Below are 26,673 nucleotides of genomic sequence, written 5' to 3' on the forward strand. Positions count from 1 at the left end.
TCTATGGTGAGAGTGATTCTTTAAAAAAAAAAAAAAATTTCAGTGTGGTAAATGTAACAAGGATCTCTGCAAATATTAAGTGTCTGAAATAGGCAGTTAATACTGCTGTGACTATTTTTAAAGGCTAAATATTCCGAACAGTGAGGTAATTCACTTGATAATTGTTTAGGGTTTTTGTTTGTTTGTTTTGTTATTGTTGTTGTTTGTCTTTTTTATTTTATTTTTTTTTATTTTGGCTTTGACAGAAAAGCTTAACCTGGCAAATAAAAGCCATAGACCTCTTTATCTTTTCATCCTGCTTTCTTCATTCCTTTCAAAAAGTCCTTTGGGAGCTACTGTCAAAATAGAGCCTCCATAGAACCATATCTGACTGTAATTAGTTTCCTTTGGTTCATCTGTTCAAAAACACTGATTTTAAAACAAGGGCCGAGATGTCTGGTTGACATCTTTTCTTTGCTTTTTTTGCAGCTGACCCAAGAGGCCCTTCTCCGCATTATTAAAGAACATCATTCTGTAATTTAGTCACCAGAATGATAGCAGTTATAGTGCTTACTTGTAATTTGGTTAGGACCTTTGTGAGCAAAGAGAAAACTGATATGAAAGAAAAATCAATGTTCCCTCTAAAGGAATATTTTATACCTCTTCATATAGTGACTGAAAATATGAGTGCTCAAGAAATATTTGGTGAGTCCATGAAAGTTGTCTTTATTGTTCTAAAATCTTTCCATAGGCAAAATCCATGACTTTGTTTCTTCTAGCATGTAGCACAGTCATGGCTACATAATAGGTTCTAATCATTTTTTCAGGTAAATAAACAAAAAAATGATCTTTATAAAAAACACACACATAAAATCTGCTCAGCAAGTTTTATGCAAGCTACTCAAGAATACCTTTGTATTTTTGCCTCTACATTCTTCTGATATTCAATTGCCTCTCATAGACTGATATCCAATCTTCTCTCCCTTTTGAATTTCATCATAAACTAGGACTCTCCACTTACACCAGCTTGCACTGAATCTAAACTTAAGTGTGAATAAATAGAAATCATGACACATGAGCACCCCGCCCTTCTTTGTGAGCCCTGCCACACCTGTGCTCACTCAAGAAGGGAGAGCAGCCCAGAGCCCCGAGCAGAGGTTCAAACAGAGCTTAAGTACACTTTTTGGGGAGGGCGGGAGGCTTTGCATACATCAGAACAAATCATCATGAGGCGCGGGGAAATTGAACAACAACTCTGAGACGTGATTGGCACATTCATTGGTGGGAACAGATCGGGCGGGGGTGATTGGTCATTCATAAGCGGGTTACACATTCAAACTGATTGGTTTGGGCCCTGTGACGAACTGCACAGGGCCCTAGGCTAAATGGCCAGTAGGGCGTTGTTTTAACTATCTCAGGAATCTGGGTGTAACAGAGGAACTTAATAATACCTAATCTTTTACATTCAAGCTTTCCAGCTTAGAAACTTTACCCTTTCAAAAACAACCCAGTCGGACAGGAAGTCTTGAATAAAACAACTTGGAAAAGTAAGTGTGCCGAGTATACTGGTATTTCTATTTGACTAGGGGGACCAAATTTTGGTGCTTTTCAAATTATTACAGGAAATTTGACTTATGTGAAAACTGGACTCAATCTTATCTTTTGCTCCCAGTTGGCTTGATCAGACCAATCTTTTGCTTCTCATCTCTGAAAACCTAAGTCCTCAGGATGTCCCTAAACAAGGTGCCATTCCTCTTCATACTTTTGGACCCCCTTTCCTAGTTCCTCCCTTCTACCAGCCTGGCTTCTCTGCTGTTCCTAGAGTAAACTAGACCCCCCTCCAACCTCTAGACTTTGCACATACTGTTTCTCTCACCAGAACAGCAACAGTCCATTTTTTCACATGGCTTTCTCACTCACCTCCTGCTCAGATAACATCTGAGAGGGCTCAGTGAAACCTTCTATGATACCTGTACTTAGTATTCCAGATTCAGTATCTCTCTCTCTCTCTCTCTCTCATACTCTCATATGCAAACTCCACTAAAGAAAGAATTTCAGTTGCTAGGGTTCACTTTTGTCTTCCCCATGTCTTGAAGACTATTTAGAACATAGTAGATTTTCACTAGATGTTCACTGCTTGAATAAAATGAGAACCAGATTCTACTTTGCGGTTGAATGATGGATTGATTGATTTTACTTTTTTTAAAATTACACATGGAAAATAAAACCAAGTAATTTTTCTCTCTCTTTTAGGGGAGGAGGTAGGGCAGACAAATGATGGAAGAGGAAGGACAGTACATAGGAAGGAAAAAAATACTAGTATTGATAGATCATGAGATTGTAGTAAGTCAGCTTAATTTAGCATGTAAGAGGAAAACTAAAATGTTCAAAGGAATGAGGCACTCCAAGGATTAAAATGAGTTTCTTTGGTTCCCAGGGACCTGTCCCTGAGTTCTCACTCAAAGGTTGTGTTCCAAAGCTATTTTATTTGCTCACAGGGCTCTCTGTGTCACACAAAGACTCTCAATGATTTAAATTCCAGAGCCATCTAAGCCCCACCAAATGCTTATGTAATAATTCACATTAGACATGAAAAATTAATTCTACCCAAATCTCTAGGCTCAAAGTCAAGCTCTATATATAAAAGTCACTCCACCCTAATAAAGCCACCTACTGCACTTGATCCATGTTGTCCCCAGACTAGCTCAGAAAATGAACAAGTCTTTTCTTCTTCTCCCCTTAAAAAGTTTGTTGGTGAATGCAGGCCTCAGAGGAAGTACTTGGCCTCAGTGGGAGATGCCCACAGACTGCAGCAGGTGAAAGGTGGCCCCCAAGGCCCAGTCTGTCTCTATGTTGCTCACTTTCTTGGTGAGCTGTAAGAGGGTGCTATCTGCAAAGCCAAAGCCTTCTTTTAGCAGGGCAGTGATGTATGAGCTCCATGCATACGAAAGGACTTCCTGAGGTGAAGTTCTCCAAATTATCACACACTTCCCTGGCTTTTCCTTCAAAGTCTTCAACTTTTAAAACACCTCCCTTTTCATAACCGAGCATGTGTGTTTCAACCACTTGGTCATAATAGTAAGAAAAAGCATAGAAGGAGCTTCCTTGGATCTCCTCTGGCTGGTGAAGCTTTCCTTGCACCACCCCCAGCACTTCATTGTAGCAGGGCTCAAAGCCTATCTCCCTTCTCAGTTGCCACCAAACTGGTATTTCCCACCCACAAAGATCCACTCTGCTTCTAACCATCTTGGTAGACTGCCAATGTCTGGGCTTGGCACAAGATCAGGAGGCACTTACACCTTGTAGATTCAAACAGCAATTCTTTATTCCCGAACTCACACCGGCCTCTACACACACGTTCTGGGGAAATCCAAAATCTCCCGCCCAATTCACCTACTCCACGAGGCTTTTTTCCAAATCCCATTTGAATCTCACGAGAACTCAAGGGGAACAAGCAGCAGGAACACCCTAATCCCAGCAGCAATAATCTTCAACCTCCAACTTCCCTAAAACCCCTATTGTCTTAAACCGGGAACGCCCTAAATTTGTCTTAAACCGGAACGCCTTAAACTCAAGGAGCGAGATACTTCCTCAAACCTAATCAGCTCTAAACCCAGATCCCCCCTGGTCCTTGAGCAATGTCACCTTACATGCAATGTCAACAGCGAAATTCCAAGGCAAGTCCATTTAACATGGGGTTCGCTGGCAAGGAAATTTCGATGCATCATTCCTACTTGGCAATGGCCCTCAGCAGTAGACAGGCACTTTAGAAAATGTATCCATCAATCCCTTCTGTTTTCGGGGCTCCCAGGGTTGCTAGTCCTGCAGCTTTCAATCCAAATCCCAAGTAACTATGTGTATAGATCTTATAAGTGCTGTTAAACATCTCAAAGGAAGTGAGGTATCCCTTTCGGGTTTGTTCCAGGGTTTTCTTAAACTACTGCAGGAACGTGATTTGGGTGGAGGCCCTCCAAGGTCCAGAGTCCCCACAGTCTCCTGGCTATCACCATGTAGCTGACTTGTTAGGAAATTCACAGTAACCCAAGCCAATATGCCTTCATAATCCATCCGTGATGCTACCATTGTCACCTGGGACCGGGAAAGGTGACTTCTTGAAGATCTTCTCCAAAGAGCAGAACCTGGGCTTTCTGTTCGGGCAGGAAGCACAGATCTGCTGTTGCCTTCAGGACCACTGGGGTCCTTTTCCAGTGACTTTGGGGAATTGAGTCTTTGGCCACCTCTAGGAGTTCTTCAACAGTGTCAGCACCCTGCTTAGGTTGGTCTACAAAAGCAGAAAGTCCTGGCTTCACAGAACCAAAGATTTCACCTTCTAGAACTAGAAGCTGTCCTGGTGTTTCCTGCACAAAGGTTTAAACATGAATTCGAGTTCCAGCGTTTCCTGCATCAAACATAAATCCATACAAGGTGCTGGCACTGACATTTCTGGGACATGTGGAAGACAGGAAGATACACCCTCCAACCAAGTCTGCTGGTCTCTGTGGAAGATAGTGCTACAAATACAGGATGCCACCAGCACAAAAAAGACTGCCCCAGGAAGTGGCCCTACTCTATCCAAGGTGTGGTGACTTGAAGTTTGGCTGTGGAAGGAGTGCTGCTCACGACCCTGTAGTGGATCTTAAAGCACTCACTTTGGTTGATTCTTCTTTTACAGAAAATGAGCTGGTCACACAGATCAATCTACATAGCTTGTGTCCAGATACCTGGTCTACCTACCAGGACCATTGGTAGGTATGAGGACTTATTGGCTGAGTCCTCATGCCAATCTTGTCTGCATGAGGACTCAGCCAATATACTCCACATTTCTATATTGACCAACAACACATGCACCGCCCTGTCCTAATTGATTTATTTTAAATTTCAACTGATAAGATAGTAGGAACCATTTATTTTTACATGGTTTTAGATATCCAGATCAATATAAGTAATAGGTCAAACTTTACCTCTCCAACCAATCATCAATGTTTCAGAGAGCAAAATGTTTTAAAACCCTATGTCCATTTTATCCATGTTTCAAGATTATTGAGTAGGCAGCAGGGAATGGAAGGCTGTCTAGTTTAAATAGTGGCAGATATTGACAGCTACTGAAACTGAGCTGTTGGTACAAGAACATCAACTATATTGCTCTGTCTGTGTTATATATGTTTAAAATGATCATTAAAGATCTTTTTAAAATCTTCATTGCAGAATTTTTCAAAATTGAACTGGAAAATAAGGAAAAAGAAACTTTTAAATTTTCAGGGTAACCTGTAGACTATTTGATATTTGGTGTCTTCTCCTGAGTTCATATGTTTAAAATTCTGGGATTTCCTCAGAAAGTTTGCTTAAAAAAAAAAAAAAAAAAAAGCAGCCCATTAAGAGATAGAGTCTCCAGATAGGGACTTTCCTATCTTGATGGAGGTCATGAAGTCATCAAGTCATGATGGCTCTAAATGCTCTACAACACCATCTTTGGAAAGGAGGATAGTGGATCACTGACTTCCAGAGGCAGCAAGGAGACTCCACTCCCACAGGGTGAAAGCAGGTAAGAGCACACTGTGCTCACTCTACAACCTCCCCGCCCTGCCTGCAAGGGGATAATAGGCCTGATTACAGGCCCAGCTGTGGTAAGCTAGTCCTCTCTCTTGACTCATCTGCAAAACATAGCCAATCTACAATTCCAGGAATAGCTTAAATCCTTTACAGATAATGACGGATTTTTGCATTTAAAAAAAAAACTTTCTTGAATTCTAAAATAGTGCTAAAACAAATAAGAGCCAGCGCTGTGTTTTTGATATGTCTTTTTAGATGTATACAGTCTTCAAAATTCAAAAGACAAAATTTTTGCCTGTCTGGCAACATCGTGTCTGTTCAACCTTCTGATGCACTTTTTCATTTATTCCAAAGATGGAGTATGTTTCAGGGGCTAGGAGATGTTCTAGATTCATGGTTTTGGAACAAATTATATCTTCTGAAACAGCCTGGAAATGTGTACTTCAGCTCTCACCTCCTTAAGCGTGATCAGTTGAATTTGGTAGAGCTTAATGATTCTACTCTGACCTCTGATCCTTTCACCAGCCATAATTTACCCAATTCACTGAGGTGCTAATTTCAGTAAAAGCAGAAATATCACCAGGCTCCGTAGTGGTAGTGCTTGCCTGTAATCACAGCAGCTCGGGAGACTAAGGCAGGAGGATCACAAGTTCAAACCCAGCCTCAGCAACAGTGAGGCACTAAGCAACTCAGTGAGAGCCTGTCTCTAATAAAATACAAAAAAGGGCTGGGGATGTGGCTCAGTGGTTGAGTGCCCCTGAGTTCAATCCCTAGTACCCCTTCTGAAAAAAAAAAAGCAGAAATATCATCTTAAGTCTCATTTAAGCCTCTGATTCCTTAACAAGTTATTACATAGCAGATTACTGGTACAAAATTTTCAAAAATAAACCATTTAAACTGAGGTTGAAGTGAGTGAAGACTAGTAACAGTGCAATGAATTTGGTTATATCTAAGGTCTACCTTACATATTTGTTATAAACAACTGTAGGGAAATAATTTTAATGCAGTAAGACATTCATTCAACAAAAAGACTTGCTACCACCTCGCAGCCATTACTATTGAAAACTACAAAGTAACAAGTATTGGCAATGATGTGCAGAAAATTGAGACCCTTGCTCACTATTGGTAAGAATGTTAAATAAGCAGCTGCTATGAAAAGGAGTATTTCAGTTCCTCAAGATATTAAAAACAGAATCACCATATCATTCACAAATTCCATATCTGAGTATTCATCCAAGAGAATTGAGCAAGGTTTTTCTTTTAGTCTCTGCATCACTGTGACCAAAGGCCTGATGCAAGAACAACTTAGAGGAAGAAAAGTTTATTTTGCCTTATGATTTCATAAGTTCAGCCTATGGTCAGCCAGTTCCATGGCCCTGGGCCCTGGTGAGGCAGAATATTATGGTGGAAGGGCACAGCTGCTCAGAACATGGCAACTAAGAGGTAGAGAGAGGGAGATCTGCACCCCAGAGACAAAGCATGAATCCCAAAGATATACCCCAAGTGGCCTACTCCCTCCAGCCATGCCCTACCTGCAGTTATCACCCATTTACTCCATTTTGGACTAGCTCACTAATTAAATTTCAGCTCTTATAATCTAATTATTTCACCATTGAAAATTCTTCCATTGCTTCACACATGAGCTTTTAAGAGACCACTCTTATCTAAACCATAACCATAACATTTCTCCCTGACCCAAAAAGCTCATGCCCATCTCACAATGCAAAATACATTTAACCTTAACAGTTACAGCATTGCTCAAAAGTCCAAGTCCAAAATCTCATCTGAGACACAAAGCAAACATGTGGATATTTTCCCATGTAAACATCAAAAGCAAGTTACACATACCAAATATATCATGGCACAAATTAAACATTTCCATGGCACAAGGGAGAAATAGGGGCATAGGAAGAAAGGATGGAAACAAATAAGATCTAAATCCAGCTGGACAAACAAGTCCTATAGCTCCACGGCAACTGGGGCACATGGCATTGTGATATTCTCTCATGTGTGGCTCTGCCCCTATGGCCTTGCCAGTTGCAGCCCACATGACCTCTCTCTTGACTCATCACTGATCCATTTCTGCAACTTTCCTTGGCATACATTCCAAGTGACTGACATCTCTTAATCTCAGGAGTCTCCACTGCAGCTTTGGCTTCCTTCTTCCTTCTCTATGCATCTCCCTCTCAGGGGCAAACCACAGGGACTCCAACCTGTTTAACTTTACCTGGGCTCCCAGGCCTTCCTTGGAAATCTCAGCATTCCTACAAACCAGAACCACGTGGTTGAGGCCAACACCTATTGCCAATCCAAACAGTAGCCAAGCCTCCTGGGAGCCTGGGTGGCTGAACATGATGAAACTACTTCTTAGACCCCTCTGTGCAAGCAGGGTGCACCCATTGTTGCTTCTCAAAGTAATGTTTACTTTTATACACTTGAGCCTGAGACAGATGTGGTCTTGTCAACTCCAGAGATGACCTCAAACCATCTTTCCTTTTCTAAGTATAGGACTTAGCATCTCTTTAGTGACTATAATATCTATAACCACCTCAACTTCCCTAGCTTCAATTTTATTCACACTTTTCTGGCCAAACTGTGGGTTTTTTAAACCTTTATCATCTGCTTTCTGCTCCTGATTATCGCTGTAAACTTAGCTAAAAGATGCCAGCAATATCCATGCCATCACGTAAATGCTGTGCTGCCTTGAAATTTCCTCCAGCAGATTAATTAGCCCATCACTATTAAATTCAGCTTTACATAAAGTCTCAGGACATGGACAAAATGTACATTACTTCTTTGCCAGAAAGCAATATGAATGACTTCTAGTCCAATTTCCAATAGAGTCCTCATTTCCCACTTAAACCTCATGAGCACAGTTTTACTGACCATAGTCCTACGGGCATTCTGGTCATCTGAACCCCTACCAAATTCACCCATTAAATTCCACTTACAGCATTCTAAAGCTTTTCCAGCTTGCATCTCTAAACTTTTTCAAACTTCCTCCCATAAACTCCAAAAAGCTCCAAAAGATTCTGGATCATCTGGTCAGATTTATCACAGAAACAATCCTACTTCTTGGAACCAATTTCTATTACAGTCAGTTTTGTTGTTGTTGTTGTTGTTGTTGTTGTTTTTCATGTCTGTGACCAAAAGATCTGACAAGAACAACTTAGTGGAGGTTTCAGAGGTTTAGTCCATGATTAATTTAGATCCAAGGTGAGGCAGAATTTCATGGAGGAAAAACAGCACAAGACATGACAAGCCAGGAAACACACGAGAGAAAGAGAGTACTCCAGGGACAAAAAAATAAGCCCCCAAAGTATGCCCCCAGTGACCTACTTCCTCTATCAAGATCTTATCTGCCTACAGTTACCACAGTTAATGATTCGTTTGGATTAACTCACTGTTATAGCTCTCATAATCTAATCACTTTGACTCTTAAAATTCTTACATAGCCTCACAAATGAGCTTTTGGGGAATGCTTCATATCTAAACAATAACAGTCAAGAAGAAATATTTATATGCTCATATTCATAGCAGCATTATTCATAATAACCAAAAGTGGTAGCAATGTAAGCATACACTGGCAGATTAATGGAAAACAAAATGCGGTTCTATACACACATAGAGGGGAATATTATTCAGCATAGTACAACATGAATGAACTTTTACACTAAGTGAAGTAAGCCAGTCACAAAAGTACAAATACTGAGCTCATATGGGAAACTTAGAGTAGTCAAATTCATAGAGACAGAAAGCACATGGTGGTTGCCAATAACTGAAGAGGGGTGAATGGGGAGTTGCTTTTTAATGGACATAGAGTCTTAATTTGGAAAGATGAAATCAGTTTTGGAAATTGATTACACAACAATGTGAATATACTTAAATGCTATAGAACTGTCCTCTTAAAAAATGGTAAATTTTATGTTACATGTACTTCACAACAATTCTTTTTAAGTCAAACAAAGCCTTCCACTCCTATTCTCTAGAGTCTTTTGAAAGTGTTACTGACTCCAGAGCCCAGGTGGCCATGCTCTTAATGGAGCTCTCAGATGAACTGCTCCAAGGATACATTGTAAATCAGTTGGAAGCCCCAGAGCACAGCAGCAGACAGCAGAGAAGAAACCTTAGCTGGTAGAGCTTGATGAGGTGCCACTTTGAGACATAGGCAGGTTGCATTTGGCTGTGTCCAGTAACATACAAGGCACTAGATTCAAAAAAGTTTCAATCAGGGATATCATCTAAATTGACAACAGACACACATTGCAGCAATGTCTATCTTATCAGATGTACCCTTCAGCATACAAAAATGTGAAGGTAGAGACCCAATTTTAGGTTAAACAGATGCATCAATAACTGTAGGCAGTGCATGCTTCCTGCTGTCCACCTTCACACTCCTTGCCCATACTTGTACTGGGGGAAAAAAATTGAAAACCAACTACTGGATTCAATTGGAAAGTTCTAGAGCCAAAAGGACATTCAGAGATACTCTGTCTCAAGGTGGAAAATAAGTTTTAACTTACATGGCAACCTCAATCATTTGGTGATAGCTACCTTGAATGTAATGCTGAAAAAATTCCAAAGCTACTTCTGGGCTCAGTGAGAATCCATGCCTTGATGGGTGGTTTATGTCAGACCGAGATTATTCAGAGATACTGAAATAAGTCAGCAGTCCAAAGCCCATTCTTTGAGGAGCACAGTGACTTCCCAAGTATGAAGAGCAAGTTGATGAGCTATAAAATGGAATTTGCCTTGCATATTCCTACCAAGTTCCAGACCAAAGAATGGGAAATTCACTGGGACAAGGGGAGGCAAGGAAAAAGAAGGTGAGTTTGGGGGTATCTTCCTCCACATAGCTAGAATTTTTTTATGTAAGGTGGCCTCCAGATTTGGGTGAGCTCACCAGAAAAGAAATAGCAGAGAATCATAGAAGTGGGAAAACAAAAATGAAAGCCTGTAAGAGAAGGAACATCCAGAAAAAGACATGCTTCTTAAGAATCAGAAGGGATGGCTGGGGCAGTAGCTCATTGGTAGAGAGCTTGCTTAGCCTGGGTAAGGCGCTGGGTTCAATTCTCAGAACCGAGTATACATACATACATACATACATACATACATACCTACCTACCTACCTACATACATAAAAGGCCAATCAACAACTTAAAAAAAAAGGAATCAGAGGAATCATGTTTTGTTTTTCATGATTATTAATATAAGTTCTATCAGCTCTCTTGTTAATCATATTAACTACTGTCTCTGACATCTGATACAGAATTTGTGGCTCTGATATTTAGATAACCCATGAATTTGTTTCTATTGTCTGTTTTTCCTTTGGTTTTGGTCATGAGTTTCTGTCTTCTGGTATTCCAGTTAGCTCTTAATTACCATATTTGTATATGAAGAATTATAGAGATATGCTTACTGTTCCGGGGAATAAATTTCTTCTCAAAAATCAGTTAGATCAAAGGCAGATCCAGTTAGGAGTTGAGATGCTTTGAGACTAGGTTTCAGCCTTTGAAAGGACTGGTCTATTTCTGGTTTACCCTTTTTTATTGTAGGAGCTTGTCTTTCAAGTCTCAACTCAGGTGTTTACCACGGCCCCTTCTCCTTGGGGATCCTAAAATTCAGTTTAGTTTGTTGGTTTTTATGTTTGTTTTTGTCTACCTAGCTCCATGATAAAACTGGAAACACAAAGCCCTCCAGTTTTGCCTATCCTTTCATCCCTGCTAACAAACCTGAAAGAGGAAAGCAGCAGAGAAATTCAGGATCACCTCAAAGCCTTTCCCCCTCTGTTCCTGCCCTTCAAGTCCTGCCTATCTTGGTTACTTTCTGAGGATTTTAAACAGCTATTCATATACTTATATCTGTTCTTGGCAAGAGAATTGGTCTGATATTTGTTTTCCATTATGGTCAGGTAGAGAAGTATATTTCATTCTAATAAATTAATTTTTCTACTACTAAATGGCTCAAGAAATTATAAACAAAAATTAAAGATATTAAAGAAGAAAAAATTCACCCATAATTCTGTGATCTTGACCTACTTCAGTATTTTGATGTTTTCTTAAATTCTTTTCTCCTATGCACTTATGTTGGCCTATATTCGTAGAATTATTACAATGAAGTAATAATTGTATGACTATAGCTCTGTATCCTAGCAAGAACTCTGAGGACAAGGGTACACATGTTTAAAGGGTAAATTGCTTTTTACTGGAGAAAACATGGCATCGGGAAGGGAGTGAATGAGCCGCTCCAGACCCCATGCTGCGGGGCCCGCAGATCTCACCTAGTTGGAATACTGCATCTCTGAGAGTGTTAGAGGATCCCTATCCATCAGCTCTCCACAGAAATCACCAGCGCTGTGACCCTGCTGGGGCTCCAGGACTCAGAGTTCAAGCAGGACGCCCAGCGTTGCAGCAGGACACAAAGCCCAAAGTTCCAGCCCACGGAAGACTGGGCGAGCGCCTCAACAGAATCACCTGTCAACACATCTGCAGATCACCAAGACTTCACTCCACTCCCACGCAGGTCACTCAGCTGCTACCTACCCACAGCACAACTGCCATCACCCGGCTCCCCCCAACCTTACCAGCCTCCTTTCACCTTACCAGGCTCCTCCCACCTTATAAGGCTCCTCCCACTCATCAGGCTCCCCCCACCTCACCAGACACCATGGCACTGAAAGCAGACCACCGCCATCTTGGCTCAACATTCTCACCATATTAGCTGGGGGCAGTTCCCAGATCAGATCTCCAGCGGCCAGGTACCAGGTTTCCAACCTTCTCCCCTCCAGCGGCAGTAACCCAACACAGTAGTTGCCCAACACAGGTGTGCAGTGTGACCAGGGAGCCGCCCACAGGAGCCCCAGGATGAGAGTTTCCTCAGTTGGGAACTGCTAGGGGAGAGGGAGAGACCAGGAACTGGGAAATCTCTAGGCAAGAGACAGAGAGTACCAGGCGCTCAAGTCATACAAGCGGTCCCAAAAAGAGAGCTATGAGGTGCAGTCTCCGAGCAGGGACTGGCAGATGCCACTCCACGCATCCAGGTGACCTGCGCCAGGACCAATCTTCTCACCCTGGTTACCTCCACCATCTGGAGGGCAGAGACACCAGCTTACAACAGACGATGCCACCTATTGGATGGGAAGAGAAGCAGGAAAGATATAGATCTTTAAAGGTAGCTACAACCCTGGTTGTAGTTGTTTGTTTGTTTGTTTGTTTTTTCTCTTCTACCCCTCTATCCTCTGCCCTCACATCCCCAACATATGTGAAACCAAGAACTTTGCATGAAATAGGACTTTGAGGACTGATTAATAATATAATATAGAGGTGTTGTATATGCCCTTTTTTCTTTTCCTTTTTCTTTTATTTTTCTTTTCCCCTCCAAATTTTACTGTTTTAATATCAGTATTTTTCTATTTCATATGTGTGTTTGTTTTATGTACTCTATGGTCATACCACATACTTGCCTACCCTAAATTACTTCCTGTCTATTCTCTTGCTACTAACCCTCTTCATTAGATTTCTCCTTCACACTTCCTACGATATATTAACCCTATATCCTCACATCCTACCTCCTCAGCATATTATCCACGCCCCACCCCCAGTTTATTGTCCACCATCAGAAACTGTAAACCTTTTGACAAAACTATGATTATATCTTAGATAATAATTGAATCCAACATTTCTGTTCATTGAGACTAAACTGTAAACGTTTTAACAACAACAAATTGTTCATAGGTGGTATATTGTTGATATGGGGATCTGTTAACATTGTCCTTCCCCACAGAGGAGAGGTCTTGGAACCCTACAAGAGCACTACAAACCTATAGGGTAAAAACAGTAACAATCTAGACCCACAGAGCTGGAAAGGAAGACACAGGATCAACATGAAAAGACAAGGGAAGAAAGTGCCTCAAACAAATGAAGACACCACATCATTAGAATCATTGGCAGCCACAGCAGGAGAAATGACAGAGAAGGAGTGTCGGATGTACATGGTTAAAATGTTCTCTGAACTCAAGGAAGATATAAGAGAGCAAATACAGGCAGTGAAAGATCACTTCAACAAGGAGCTACATAAACAAATACAGGAAGCAAAAGATCACCTCAACAGGGAGACAGAGGTTCTAAAAAAATGGGTGCCAACCAAGAATCTTGTATCTAGCAAAATTAAGCTTTAGATTTGAAGATGAAATAAAAACCTTCCAAAAGATTAACATTAAACAGAGACATGAGATGGGAGGGAAAGGGAGAGAAAAGGGAAATTGCATGGAAATGGAGGGAGACCCTCATTGCTATACAAAATTACATATAAGAGGTTGTGAGGGGAATGGGAAAATAAACAAGGAGAGAAATGAATTACAATAGATGGGGTAGAGAGAGAAGATGGGAGGGGAGGGGAGGGGGGATAGTAGGGGATAGGAAAGGTAGCAGAATACAACAATTACTAATTGGGCATTATGGGAAAATGTGGATGTGTAACCGACGTGATTCTGCAATCTGCATTTGGGGTAAAATTGGGAGTTCATAACCCACTTCAATCTAATGTATGAAATATGATATGTCAAGAGCTTTGTAATGTTGTGAACAACCAATAAAAAAATTAAATTAAAAAAAAGAAATAAAAACCTTCCGTGATAAACAAAAGTTAAAAGAATTTATAGCTAGAAAACCGACACTACAAAACATCCTTGGAAAAATATTCCATGAAGAGGAAACAAAAAACAACAATGAAAATCAGCAGAGGCAGGTAGTACTCTAAAGGAAAAACTAATAAAAGAAGAAAATCAAGTCAAGTTAAATAACAAAAATAAACAAATATGGCTGGGAATAGAGTGTAAGTTCCTTTAAAAGGCTTTAATAAGTTATGTAAGAATTCATTTGTTCAGATATAGTCTAAGACACCAAAGAGCTAATGATGTGATTAAAAGGACAAAACAAAAAATATACATCACTTTAAAAGTTTTCAACTAATAGGCAAAAGCCTATTATCTAACTACTTGATTTAATAACAATGAAATTATATTCAATTTTTAAAAAATCAAATGGCCCAAGGAGCTATACCTAAATTAACATCACAGAACAAACAAATAAACAAACAAAACTCCATGGATTTTCTTGGATTATTGCTTAAGCTTCTTTTCTTTAAAAAATAAAAATAAATTAAATTGTTTTTGTCTGGCTTTCATTTATTGTCTCCTCCCAGTCGTAAATACTCTACATGTATTTGTGAGCAGTAAGCCTTTGGTTGACCTATATATTGAGTTCATATAAGATCAAGCCACCAAGGTCCTAAGCTGACCATGACCCCTACTCTTGATGAGCTGTTATCCTGTGAAGTCAGTGTTCTGAAGACAGAATTTCACAGTAGGGATTTTCTACATCTATATTGTAGAAGAAATTATTTGCAGTGTAGTAGATTTTTCACTAGACCAAGGGAATAAGCACTTTGTAGTATCAGTGTTTAATCCCACTTCCCTATGGGTTTTAGGTTCACACCAGCCCCAGAATCAAGGCAGGCCAGCATGAGCCCTGGAAATTGCTCTGTAGACTGGAGATCAGGGAGCATGTGACATTTCCCATTCTCTTACTACCAGACCTGATGAACAGGTGTCTTCAGAGGAGTCCCCCACAGGGGGGGTTCAGCTGCTTAGCCAACAAATCTGCATATCATTGTATATTATAACCTAATCATGTATGATTCTAAAGGTTTCTCAAAGATGAATTGGAAATTTATGGAAATATTGGAAGCTAATTCATCCTTCCAAATAACTGTAATTCTATTCACATACACAAACCAAAATTTCTTTATAAATAAAGCATAGTATGATATGAGGTTAATATTTCAAAGAAACTACTATTAATAATATCTTAAGCTTTGTAATATCTACCATCACCAATATAAACAAATGAACAAGTTCATCAACACAAATAAATAATTTAACATGAAGCTGAGAACTATTACATGTAAGTCACAGAGATTTCTGCGGGGAAGTAACACTTTTTGGTTCTGGTTTTGTACCATTCTTAGATTTCTTCAAAATGCATATAAAAATAGCCATTTGATATAAGTACATGTTCTCAGATATTAACAAATTCCCAACTTTTTAATAGAGAATTTTTGAGACTACCTGGTTCTTTTCCAAATTGTGTTTTCATCAAAATATAACATTTCCTGGGAAGGTCTTTGCATCATTAAAATTTTATACTCTCATTCAATGGCTTAATGTTAATGTAGGTGGAAAGTAGCAGAAAACAACAAAACTTTTAAACTGAATTAATATAGAGGGGTTGGGCAGCTATTTAAGCTCACTGTGAAGCAAGCATTCTTTACCCAGCCCAAATTCACACCTTTTCAAAGTTGCAGATTCTTGAAGGACAAAGATCAGTTGCTATTGACTATCAGGATGCAAAGCTGCCACTGGGATATACAAATATTTTTAGAAAGGCTTTTTAGAGCCACCAAAGGATCTTTGATGGCTTAAACTGGAAAGATTTATCATTCGGGAAACAATAACATCGTGCAATTATCGAAAGGTTGACTTTTTTAAAGTGGATGGTACAAGTACAGAGGATCAACTAAACAAGGCTGAGTGATTCTAATTCCAATCTGCTCCTCCTTGTGCAATTTTGTGTCTTTGAGGAATCACTGAAGTTGGGTGGTCCATTTAATATTAGACATTGAAACAAGCATCCCTTTTATTCTACACACATTCATGACAGACATTTCCATAAGTAAATATTTTTGTAAATAATGTCTTAAGTTTCTCTAAGACCTTTTTATTGCTATAACACCCAAGGGGAAAAAAAATAGTCCACTTCTTTTTAAGTGATGATAAAAGAAATCTAAATAGAAAAGCACAAATATGTAATTACTATGATCATTTATTACATCAATAAATAAGCTGATATCAGAATCTAAGCCAGGAAAAATCTGGAGCAATGACTAAAGAAAATGCCTTTCTTTTTTTTTTTTAATAACTCTTTTCAGTCCCTTATGATTTTTGAAGGATCACCAAAATAATCTGAATAAACCACAAAAAGACATAGGTGAAAGGTAACAGTGGTAGGATTACAGCACAGGGGCTCTAGAACCTAGAAAGTAATAAGTGAAATCTTAGTCCTATAGACTGCAATGGTATAAGAAAGGCTGAAGGGAAGTATCACACTTTCTTTCTGGGTCAAAGACAGCCAAATGCTGGAATCTGACTGTTTCCCACCTAAAACGTACTAAATATTTAAAAATCTAGAGAGATATAAAGAGGAAAAAATAGCTCTAATGTAAATTGGGCTGGAGGAGGGGAGTCTGTTTACCAGAAATACAAGAGAAGGGAAGATTTCAGGTGCCCAGAATTTTGCAGGACAAGAATATTTTGAAGTAATAGCCAACAGTGCTCAAGTTTTAAAAGAGTAAAAAGCCTTTTCCACTCACCCTGCTGTTCTTTGCACTGGACATCTGTCAGACAAATATTAAGGAATGAAGGAAAAAAAAAAAAAAGATGAAGAAACACATCCCAGCAATCTGTCTAGGCTTTACCTCTGTCCAACACTGACTAGAACACACATGGAGACCACTATCCTCTGACTGCTTAAGAACTGGGTAGATAAAGGGAGGAAGTGAAATTGGACATGTAGAGAAGGAGCAGGATGCTTTTAGACTTGTACATCTGTGTAATGGTCAGTTCTTAGAAAGCAAGGAGTTTAATAATGAACTTTATAACAGTTATATCACAATACCTAGCATGCCAGAAAGCCTGTCTTGGGGCCAGTTAAATATTTAGCTCTCTGAGTTTCCACTTTGCATCTATATAATGATGAGACAAATTTTAATCCCCATCTTCAGTCCCAGCCCAAAGCCCTCCATCTGTAACAGGAAAGCCCTTTGTACATGTACACAAGGCTCGTTTTTGCCATTGTCTTTCTTTCTAAGTCAAAATCCACTGCTTGGGCTCTTGTCCTCAGCAGCCTAACAGAAGTAACATATGCAATTCATTTATGATTCTCATGAGTGAAGGATACTAGGTGGGAAATTATATACTTGGATTACATGGGCAATTAACCAGCTTTGTCAACTGAAGTGGTGACAGCTGTTAATCATATCATTTAATTCTCCCTTATTTTTTAATGTTATTATTACTCTTATAACAATTTTCCAACCTTTTTACTTTCTCCCAATCTTTTTTTTCCCCCTTTAGAAAGGCCTAACTGAACTCTTCCTGACCTTCTTTTATGCTGGATAATTTCCTCCCTGGAAACACAGGCTTCGTTTCATTTCAGTCTTCTAGTTTCCTGATTTGAGCTCCCTCTGCTGATTGTAACCAATTTGCTTTTAAGGGTTGAGGCAGACATCAAATTAAGGCACTAACACACACTGCCCCATAATCTCCAGTGACAGGAGAAAAAAAAAAAGTGTTACTTGATAGAACTTGGAGGCACCTTTCAGATTGTATGTATAGTCCAACCTCTTATAAGTAAGAAAACTGAATTTTCATAAACATTCCACTGAAAAACACTGGACTCTACAATGTTAACATTCTTGTAGTGGTTTGTCATTGCCATCTGACAGCTGGAGGACACTAATGAGTTCTTGCTCAGATTTTAAATCCACAATTCAAAAAAAAAAAAAACATAAGATCATCATTATCATAACCCCCTGAAAATTCTGGACAAGAGAAGTTGGCTAACACAGCTCTATTGGTCAGAGTTTTCAGTAGAAAAAACAACAGAATTCCCTTTGACTAACTTAAGCAAAAATGAGATGTACTAAAGGATATTGTGTAACTTACAAAATCATAAGAAGACCAAAGACTCATTTTCCAGGAAAAAGCTCCAAACATTGCCACAAATTAGCTAATGAAAACACTGAAGCTGGTGTTCTTGACAGGACTTGACTTTACTATAGCTGCTATCATTTGCAATACAAATGTGACTTCTTACTCCCTCTGCACACCTGAGAGTCAACTGTCTCCACAGTCCTATAAACCAGGAAAGGGAAGTCACCACTTGTCCTCATGCTCATTCAAACCAAAGCTCCACATGTCCCTTTCATGCTGCAAAGGACACTGAGACTCATCATTTGGGAATTGCCCCAAATATGCAAAGACTATTCAAAAACTGGTGGGCAAGCAAAGATATCACAAAGGTAGACTTCAGTTGCAAAATGGAAAATAGCATCCCAGCTCCTCCTGCTCCATCCCTCTGTCCTTGCCCATTTTGTGATAGCACAATTATATTCCCAAATGACTCCTGTTCTGCAGTCAACAGAAAAAAAAAAAAAGCATTCTCTTTATCTACATGCACAGCCAAAGCGATACTGGGCACACAGTAGGTGTTCAGCCACACTTATCAAAAAACTGAAATCTTACATAGTACTTATATTTAATCCAATAAACAAATATGAAGCACCTGCTGAGTCTAACACTTGTTTTGGGTATAGATGGATGATACATAGATAAATAAAATATGATGCAGTTCTTGAGGGTATATGGCCTGGGAATTGGAGAAATATTTGTGGACTAACTTTAACATAGTCTGACAAATATCATACAATGACAGAAATGTTAAGCATGTCAGGAAAACATAAGATAAATCACCAATTAATTCTGCCTTAAGTTTGCAAGCTGTGGCAGTGGAATCGTAATATTTGACTTACAAATTTTATGGAAGAAGAAAAAATGCATATCAAGCCGAGGAACTAGTGTGAACTAAAGCTTATAAGCACCTGGTGATGCCAGGCATTCTTCCAAGCCTTCTACACATACTAGCTCCTGGAACACACTTAATCTGTAGGGTAGCTATAATTATTGTTGGTGTTTCACAGGGACTTTGAACATGGGTGTCCTGATTCCAGCATCTGGGCTCTGCACTGTGATCCCAACACCGTGCTGCTATCTCGAAGTAGCATAGGCACAGATACAGAAGCATGAAAGAGTACAGTGCAATGAAGAGCAGAAGCTCAGCCATTTTCAGGGTGGTTAGTGCATATATTAGTGTGGATATAAAGAAAAGGCTGAAAGATGTAACCATCAGTAACCACCTTCAACATCACTCTTAATCAGCAAATGTCTGAGACCAATGGGGCTTATCTTTGCGGGGGAGGGGGGGCTTTTTTCTTCCCAAGATTGGCAATAGAAAAAGCAAAAGCTGTGCCAAGGGACCAGAGTCTTCTCTGTTGTGCAGTTCTTCCTAGATTAATTTGGGGTCTGCCTGACTGTAACCAGCATGAAGCCACGCACCCCCTCTGACAAGCTGGCTTGGGTATGTGCCTCCTTTCTACAACTCTTACAAAGCATCTCTGGGACCACAGTTGCTTCATATGGAAGCATAGCAAATATTCTTTTGAAGGCAATTTCAGAAACATCGTCACTTGAAACACATAAAACTAAAGCAAGCTACTTTTTGGAAAACCTCCTAAACAAAATAATTCCCCACTAGAAAAGTAAGATCAGCTGGTTTACTTATGTGACTTGTCCACCCCTGATGTCTGTGATCCTGTGATATGATTCCAATTTGCCTTCATGGAGAGCTGTCTGCTCAGTTAATTGTATGCACCCCTTTGTGCTGGCCTCTTATGTTTATTTCATTACAATATTTACAAAGGGACTTGAGAAATAAGTCACTATGCAAATGGAAGTATGAATACAAGATCCTGAGGAATATTAAAATTCATTAACCCTATTTACATTTAAACTATTATCATGTATATTTGAGCATGGTGCACCTGCCAGAATGGATGTGGGGCCACATCAGCAGCCCATTGAATAATCTATTCACTGTCTTTATTTCCTTGTCAAGTAAAGTAAAAACTTCCTTATTTTTGGACACATTCACAATCACTACCAAGCTGATTTATTCATTTGCAGTCCTTATTTCTAGAGAAATCGAATACAAATTTCAAGTTGCCTTTGTCATTTGGAGGATGGATTCCCTTGAAGAATTTTTCCCATCTTTGTTCATTTTGAAGTACAATGTTTCTCTTATCACCCATTTGGAAATGAAGTAAACCAAACTCAGCATTTTGGAGGTTGAAAAATAAAGGTTTTGCCTGCTTAATGACCTCCCCCACCCCAAGAAACTCAGTTCTATAAAAAAAAGGGAAATGTGGAAGAATCAAATTGGTGGCTGGCTATTATTTAGGCAAAGAAACCAAATGAACAGAATTTTCATTTTTCAGTCGTTTATTAATAATACCTTAGTTCAGTTAGTTTAACAGGTCAAAACGGTGAGAAAAGTCATCATGAAGATGGTTAATGATCTCTAAAGCTATAAGGACTGCATCAGAGTCATGCGCTGGGTTTGTTAAAACAGTTGCCCATGCCCCACTTACGGACTGTCTCATTCTGTAGTTCTAGGAATTTGTATTTCTAGCAAGTATCCAAATGATGCTGAAGCCGCTAGAAAAGGGAAAACACTGTGAGACATCCTTATGCTGTTCTAGAGGCACTGGCCATTACCCAAGAGCCCTGCTGATCACAGCCAGTTACCCTCAGTTTCAATTGGAATCAGCTGGGGAACTGTCAGAGAACACCAATACCTGGACCCACCCCACAGTTAAATCAGAATTCCCAGAGGTTGGAAATGAGCTCTTCATCTGTTTCTAGAGCTCTCCAGACAGTTGACTTGAACACCAGAATCTCTGGAGGCACTTCCCTAAAGTCACAACCAAAGACAAATGATGTGCTTTTGTCTGCATCCAGCTTTTGTGATCTCTTTGGAGCAGAGCAGAAGTTGTGCTTTGGGGCACGGAATTCAGAAGTGAAGAATAGACAACCCCAGAGAGTGAAAGTAAAGGCAGCACGCACAGACCCCCACCACTGACTGCTGCCCACTGCGCCAGGGTGAGAATAGCAAGAGTCTAAAGAGGAGTTGTCCCTTCCTAGGAAAGGCCTAGAGATAGGTCAAAAGAAGAGTAGGAAACAAAGCAAAGCTTTGAAAGTGCTGTTATGATATTAACTGTTGAAGTAAGAATTTATAAGTCTTTACGTTAGACAGGTAGGAGAAGAAATGCGTCAATCTCTTGAGCTAAATCTATACACAGCAGTTGTAACCATCATCCTAACACCATAAAAACAAATTGAAAGAGTTGCAGAGAAACAGACACAGTGGGGAAAAGATATTTTGAAGATCCAAAGGAGCTAATGCTTATTATTTATGTGTGTCCATGCATATGTGTGTGAGGGTGAGTATGTATCCCAGTAATGTATGAATTAAGACTTAAGGACATCAAACTTGAGGAATGAGATGATCCTCCATTTAGCCCACAGGCCACCTCTAGAGAAAGTGGAGTGTATGCATGTGTAGGGATCCAAACTCATAAACGTGCCTTGAGAAGAGGACCCAAGTTGGCAAAATTGTGGGGAATATTTTTTTTTAATTTTTTGATACTGGGGTTTGATGCTAGAGGTAATAACCACTAAGCTATACCCTCAGTCTTTTTTATTTTGATTTTGAGACAGGGTCTTGCTAAGTTGATAAGGTTCTCACTAAGTTATTAAGCCTGACCTCAAACTTGTAATCCTCCTGCCTCAGCCTCCCAAGTATCTGGGATGACTGGTATTCACCACTGCATCCAATTTTTGTGATCTTTTTGGAGCAGAGTCTTTGAGGAAAAAAAATGGGATAAGGAGGATAAAAGGAGATACCTACCCACCAAAGACAAACTCCACAAAAATGTTCAAACTTCTGGAAAAGTATTGGTTCCAAAACTGTGGGAGCATTTATTTAAATCACTTTACGTGCACCAGAATCCTTCAGTAAAGCAAATAATCACAGCATCCAGAGTTTCACATTTTATTTTTTAGCATAATAACTCTGTCATCAAACTAAATTATTTTATTGGAGAAAATAATAAAGCAAAATAAAGGCAAAGAGGCTCCAAAGAGCAAAGTGACAAGCCCCCTTTTGCTCCCAAATTGGGACCTAATTTCCCTGTTGTAGCTCCTGAGAGGCCCTGCAAATTGTCATTTGATAACTACTAGATAATATCATTAGTATCATGAATCTGCATTTTTCACTTAGAAAGTTGATCTTACTCTATGCACAATTTTTTTTAAAATAGGAGCTGTGATATTTTCATTGAATGCTGTCAGATAAGAGGTTAGACTGTGGGAGATTCTAGAGGAAGAAATGAACATAGTTCAGGGCAGCTCAAAGAGTAATGGCAGGGTTGATTTTAAGTGCAGCTGCCTTGGTCAGAAAACCAATTAATGTGCATCTTCGTACTACACACAAATCTACAAAGGTGGAGCAAATCACTTCCCCAGGCTTTTCTCCCCTGTGTATTTAGTTTCTAGAGGTCAAAGGAAGGTAGACCAGAAGTACTTTATGCCTGTGCTTCAAAGTCAACCTGCATGGAACTGGGTCCAGTGCCATAAACCCTATGGGGTGGTTTGATTATTAGATTTTATATCTTGTATCACCAACAGAAGGTCTCTATAAAATAGGAGGTGGAACTGAAGACAGTTGAGAATAGGAATGTATGTAGGTGGTACATTAGTCCAACAGATTGGTAAAATGAACTGGAGATACCCATTTGGGATTATATTGATACCCTAAACATCCCTGCTTCCCTATATTTTGCCCTTGTGTGTGTGTGTGTGTGTGTGTGTGTGTGTGTGTTTTAAATTAAATCTTTAGTTTAACTCTACTCCCTTCCTCAGCATGTTTTTCTCTCCTCACTACCCCAAAACACCATCTTTCATTATCAGGATTCCAAGCACAGAATCAAAATGTTGTATCCTATTCCGGTGTGCCCCAGAGAAAGCTAGAGCAGCCCTCCTCTCTCACTTCCTAGCCCGGCCATACATAATTCAGCTTTGTGTTTATTCAGGGTTGACAGCTAAAACATTTAATGACAGGAAAGGAAGGGGTGCCACAGCCCTACTTGTACCTGCCACTGGAAGGTCAGTTCATCCTTTTTGACAATCACCACTACAGTCTTTGACATAAACTCTTTGAATTCTCAATAAAATAATACCACTCCAGGAAAGAGGTAAAATGAAAGTTCTAAAAATTGTTATTATATATATTTGTATACAACACATTTTGATGTGCATTTAGACAATGAAAGGTTATTACAGTCCAGAAAAAATAACATGTCCATCCTCTCCTGGTTAGTGTGTGTGTGTGTGTGTGTGTGTGTGTGTACGCACACATATGTGTATGTGTCAAATGTCCCTAGTGATGTTCTCATATTGGACCTTAGCTCTCTAGACTCCTCCTACACATCTGCCATTTTGTATCCTCTGACCTGCATCTCCCCATTCCCTCTCCCCACCCAACCCCAGTAAACATTGTTTTATCCTTTGGGTTTAACTCTTTATGTTTTGAAAGTTTGCCAATACATTTGTTGCCATGTCACCTTTAAGGAGGTCCAGACAAACTTAAGCTCTTCTCCATACATCACTTTGCCAGACTGTGCTACAATAAGGATTCTGTATAAATTTAATTAGCACTTTCTATTTTTAGCTGAGCCCTATTATTCCCACACACCTCACCACACCAGCATGTACCCACAAACATACACCAGAAAATAACCCATGCAATAAAATGAGAAATTAATTTTATTCCTAAAAGTTAAATTTCTGAAACAAAATATTGACCAACTCCTAAACACGTCTCTCTCAGACATTAATTCTTCTCTAACAAAAGCTGCACCAACATCAAATTCTTCTTTTGCCTGTTCCTGCATCCATCTTCTGGGACAAAAAATTATAATGCAGTCATGAAGCACGGAAGATTTAAGACATTCCCTGCCAGAATAAATCAAACCAGACTTAATTTAGAGATGGGTACCTTTCATTTTAAAGACTTTTTTATGAGGGAAGAAATAGGTCATTAATTTTGATAGCTTTTAGTATAAATAGATAAACAAACAAAGCTACCCATATATTATCTGCTCTTTTTTTAAGATACATGTTGTTGTAGTACTACCCTTTTTCAAAATATATAAACTAGCAAATCATCCTGGCTAGAAGAAAGATCTATTTGCAACTTTTTCCTTCTTATCTACTTATAGTAAGTAGCCAATTAGCTAATATTGTTTACATTTTGGATTATTGGTGGAAAATCCAACATTTTTTTTTTGCTCTGATAAGTTCTTTTAAATTAAGAAAAATAAACTTTATTAGAATTTGGAGTGTTCTCAGTGTAGTAAAAATGAATAAAGAGAGGACCATTGCTTCAGACTAAGCCTCCCCTTAGTAAAATAGATTAACTCACATTCAGAAATGTGATATCAGTGGTTCACCTATGCTCCTAGGAGGAAAGAACGACATCTTACATGACAGATTGATCTGAAAAGCCAAATGGCAACTTCTTAATTTACCACCATGGAATAGTCCCTCAGGAGATGATCACCAGGAGACCAAGTCACAAATCAGAAAGAGTGGAGGACCCTAGAACTGGTAGAGGGGCAGGTGGCGTAGTCCTGTCTAGCCGAACATGGAAATTAGCTACTGTTTGGAAATTAATTGAAAGCAGTGATTCTCAACGTTCAGCCAGCACCAGAATCACCCAGAGATCTTGTTAAGATACAAACTGCTGGACCCCACCCCTAGAATTTCCTAATCACTGGGTCTGTAACCTAACCCTGAAATTTGCATTTTTACAAATTCCCAGGTGAGGCCAAGACTGCTGGTATCAGGCCCACAGTAGAAGGGAGCAGGATAAACATCATGGCTCATCGATGTATATTTTTGTCAAAATAACTGGTATTAGAGTTTTGATACTAAAATCCATCTTTTCCTAACCAAGGGTAGATTCACACACTCTTTTCTCTCCAAATTAAGAATTCTTCAGTCAGCTATGGAGCAGCTTTATCTCATAGTATAATTCTCACAAACCAATTGTATGCTATTTGTGCTTTAGATTAAAGCTTTTCTGGTGAAATTATTGGAAAACATGCTATTCTCTCATTATAAAACATGTTTACAATAGATCTCTTCAATTGGCTACTTTGGCAGGTTGTTATTTCCACACATTGAGCAATGACTGTTGTTAGGTTCTACTTCAGTCTTCAACGTTTTTCTAATTTCAAGGTCTGAAGATGCCACCTAGATCAGCAGGGATTACATTCATCTCTAATTAACAACAACAAAAAAAGAAAAGAAAAGAAAAAGAAAAAACTTCATTACAGAAGCTCTGACGTAACTGCTCATTTTTCACATAGCAAAAAAATCCAAACTGAAATATTCCAGAGCTATTATCAATGACCCAAACTCGGTTCTGCCATCCTTTGAATGTTGGATTTAGTCTTCTTGCTTATTTCTTTATTTTAACAATGAAGATTGATGCTGCAGTCCAGATTTATGTCACTGTTATAGACAGAGAGAGTAACAAAATAAGGAGGAAGAATACTTATATCAGAAACTCAAACACTTGCCATGAAACCCTCAATTTAAACCTCAGTAGCTGCACTATGAAAATGACCACCTCTAGTTGTTCAGAATAGTGATAATCTCTAGGCAAATATATAACTTTTCTCGCCACCGCCCCCCAATACTGGCATTCATTAGAAAAGACGAAGGGGAAAGTTCATTTACCAACTACAGACCACTCCTATGTTTGAAATATTGCATCCTGCTACAGACTTCAGCTCTCACTACAATAAAGAACATCAGGACAACTCTGGGAGCTTTGACCTAGGCACAGGACCACCAGATTTCATCACAAAGAGAGCCAGCGAGCACTCTTTGCTTCTTTTGCAAGAGCTGCAAATCCCACCAAATCATTAGCATAAATATCAGTAATACTGGTGATGTTCAAAGTGCTAGAGATTTGCACACATATACACAAGTAGGTTTGCTCACCAAATATTCCTAAAGCTGCCCTAAAGATGCACCCTCTGCTAACAGGCAAGACCCCATGAAGGGTCTTTTAGTCACTCCCCTTAAAATTTTGCATGCCAAATCATTGCACTGGCTACAAAGTGAATGAGATATTAGCCCAATCTTAAGGAATTTAGACAAAAAGGAGAGATTAAATAGAAGAAGAAAGAAGAGGAGTGCCACACCAGACCTTATTCCTCTAACCTCAATTTCTTCTCCAACTGCATGGGGCAGCTGATGTCTGTATAGAGGTGTTGCCGCTGGGTCTTAATGAAGTAGAATCCTTGGCTCAAGGCAACGTAATTTGACTGTCCAGCCATCAT

At 39.4% G+C, this 26,673-nt stretch overlaps 1 pseudogene; it reads right to left on the bottom strand.

Annotated features, from left to right (window-relative positions):
* Nucleotides 1-2,765: 2,765 nt before the first annotated feature.
* Nucleotides 2,766-26,673, bottom strand: LOC113183157 (ectonucleoside triphosphate diphosphohydrolase 5-like; annotated as a pseudogene).

The sequence above is a fragment of the Urocitellus parryii genome, chromosome 1 (assembly GCF_045843805.1).
Source record: "Urocitellus parryii isolate mUroPar1 chromosome 1, mUroPar1.hap1, whole genome shotgun sequence".
Taxonomy (NCBI): Eukaryota; Metazoa; Chordata; class Mammalia; order Rodentia; family Sciuridae; genus Urocitellus; species Urocitellus parryii.